Source organism: Gossypium hirsutum, chromosome A01 (assembly GCF_007990345.1).
Source record: "Gossypium hirsutum isolate 1008001.06 chromosome A01, Gossypium_hirsutum_v2.1, whole genome shotgun sequence".
NCBI lineage: Eukaryota > Viridiplantae > Streptophyta > Magnoliopsida > Malvales > Malvaceae > Gossypium > Gossypium hirsutum.
Window position 1 is genome coordinate 13,510,897 of NC_053424.1, and position 3,073 is coordinate 13,513,969.

At 35.3% G+C, this 3,073-nt stretch overlaps 1 non-coding gene across 1 annotated transcript; it reads right to left on the bottom strand.

Annotated features, from left to right (window-relative positions):
• Nucleotides 1-2,510: 2,510 nt before the first annotated feature.
• LOC121207756 (small nucleolar RNA R71) lies at nucleotides 2,511-2,617 on the bottom strand. Its single transcript, XR_005902868.1, has one exon. It is a non-coding gene; the product is annotated as a small nucleolar RNA R71 (small nucleolar RNA).
• Between the last annotated feature and the right edge of the window lie 456 nt (nucleotides 2,618-3,073).

The following is a 3,073-nucleotide window of genomic DNA, read 5'->3' on the forward strand; positions in this document are numbered from 1 at the left end:
CTAACCGGTCATGTCAAATAGTAAAAATATGTGGTTCTATAGACTTTTAGTTTGTAGTAACATGTGACTCAATTGCACTAATATGTGTATAATATAAACCTGATGAAAAAGCAGGTAGGCTTTTCAAAACATATTTCTTTCCACATTCAACATTGGTAATATATAGATATTCAATATTTTTCTCATTCATAGCCTCAATATGATATCCATTAAGACAAATATCTTTAAAAGTCAATAAATTTCTTTGAGACTTAATGGAATATAAAACATTTTCAATTAGAAATTTTGTAACTTTAGGTAATAATATAATAGCTCTTCTGGAGCCTTCAATAAGTTTTGAACTACCCGATATTGTATTAACATGGGCATTACTTATTGTCAAATGAGAAAAATATTTTTATCTTTGAATATTGATAAACCGTAATTTATACATATTTTTATCCCATGCTTAGCACATTTATGGATGATTTCTCCTTAGATTTGGTGAATTCGATGCTCCTAATCCTTTAATTTCATGTTTTATACTTAGGTGAGCATAGGAGAATAAAAAGAGCGAGAAACAGCCCAAAAACGGAGAGAATGGACCAACAAGAGAAATCAACACGGCCTAGACTTCCTCACACCGGTAGTCCACACGGCCGTGTCCATTTGGCAGAATCGAAGCACGACTTACACGGATAGACCACATGTCCGTGCCTATTTAACAGCCTTGACCACGGTCTGAAGCAATCGCACATGGGCCTGTCCCTGTGGAGCTCAAGTATAGTTCTATTAGGAAAAGGCCACTTTTGAGGGCTCTTAGGCGTTCTAAAGCCTATTTAAACACCTGAGGAGGCATTAGAAAAGGGGACATAGAGTAGAAGGCAAGGAATTACTCAAGGAAAGCTGATTGATCCATCTCAGAAGCCGGATTCATCGTCAAGACTGAAGATCTCCCTTCAATTTCCTTCAGGAGTTTTGGGTTTTCTTTATGCTTTGTTATCTTTATTCTTTTGAGATGTTTTCTTTCATAATTATGAACTAAACCCCCTAAATACCTAAGGGGAATGAAACCTAAGACAGATCTTGTTATTATTATCTGAATTGTATGATGAATATTTGACTTGTTCTTAATTATGTGTTCTTAATTCTTGTTTTAATATTTTAGGATATTGATTCAAGTTAATGCACTTATTCAGAGGAGCAAAAGTCCCTGTCTAAGAGTAAATTTGTCGTAATTAAGGGGAGTTGATTGTACGCCTAGAGATAGGGTGACAAGATTTTGCTAGATTGGGGTGAAACCTAATAAGGGAGTTCGTAGATTGAGTTAATGCAGCACTAGGGTGTTAATTAGAAAGAGATTTCAATTAATTAACCTAGGGTTAGACGTTATTAGTGTAGACGTTATTAGTGTTGAGAGAGTAATAATATAACTTAGGGATTTCTACGGATCAAGTCAAATGAATAAATTGTCTGATCCAAAGCTAAATAACAAGTGAAGTGTAGGTGGATTTTTCCTTGGGTATTGTCTTAATCAATCGAGTTTTCCCAAAAGCTTTTCCCCAATTTTCTCTTTGTGCACCCTTAGTTTAATTAATTAGTTTAGATAAACAAATCCCTTAATTTTTAGGCTAGATAATAAAAAGAAAGTAATTACTAGTACTCTTGGTTCTTTTGGGTTCGACAATCCGATCTTGCTAAAGCTATACTACTGTTCGATAGGTACACTTGCCTTCATCGTGATAATAGTTAGTTTCAAGAACGATTAATTATAAATTTTTAAAACCTATCACGAATATCACGTATCAAGTTTTTGGCGCCGTTGCCGGGGACCTAAGATATTAGGAACATTTGATTTTTATTACTTTAGCCATATTTACTTTTAGTGCAATCTATTTTTAGTTTAATTTCACTTTTCTAACTTTTATTTTATTTTATTCTGACAGGTTTTTCTAGTTTATGACCAGAAGAAACTCGTCAAGACCATTACTTTTTGATAGTGAGATCGATCGCACAGGTCACAGAAACCAAAGAGATATAAAGCGAAGCTTAAGATACACAAAGGAAGAGCAAGAGGATGATACTCACACCACAACCGAGGAGATAGCTAAAAACCAGGAAAATCTGCTACCTCCTGCGATTGCTGCTAATCAGAATCCTACTTCGCGTACTATGTATGACTATGTTAAACCTCCTTTAACAAGAACTAAATCAAGCATAGTTAGGCTGCTATTGCTGCAAATAATTTTGAACTAAAACCTAACACAATTCAAATGATACAGCAATTTTTTCAGTTTGATGGTTTGCAGGATGAGGATCCCAACGCTCACTTGGTGAATTTTCTAGAGTTTTGCGATACATTTAAAATCAATAGCGTTTCTGATGATGCCATTCATCTTCGGTTATTTCCCTTTTCATTGAGGAACAAAGATAAATAGTGGTTGAATTTGTTACCACGAGGGTCAATCACTACTTGGGAACAAATAACCAAAAAGTTTTTACTAAAATACTTTTCGCCAGCTAAAATGGCTAAATTACGTAATGATATCTCTTCTTTTGTACAGATGGATTTAGAAACACTCTACGATGCATGAGAGAGATACAAGGACCTTTTGAGAAAATGCCCTCACCATGGGTTACCACTCTGGCTACAGGTTCAAACGTTTCACAATGGCTTGAATCCTTCGACTAGATAGATGATTGACACAGCTGCTAGTGGACCTATCAATAATAAGACACCTGAGGATGCTTATGAATTTATAGAAGAGATGTCACTGAATAATTATTAGTGGCAAGTCATGAGGATAAAGCCAACGAAAATAGCCGGTGTTTTTAACGTCGATTCGGTCACCATGCTCTCTAATCAGGTAGAACTTTTGAATAGAAAAATTAACGATTTTCGTGGTTCTTCACGAGTTCACCCAGTAATGCAGTACGAAGCAAGTGGAGGTGGATCAAGCAATTCAGAATACCTACCTTATGGCCTCAACATGGAACATGAGCAACTAAATTTTATGGGTAATAATCTTCAACCTCAAAATAATCCTTATAATAACACTTACAATGCAGGTTAAAGGAACCACCCAAATTTCTC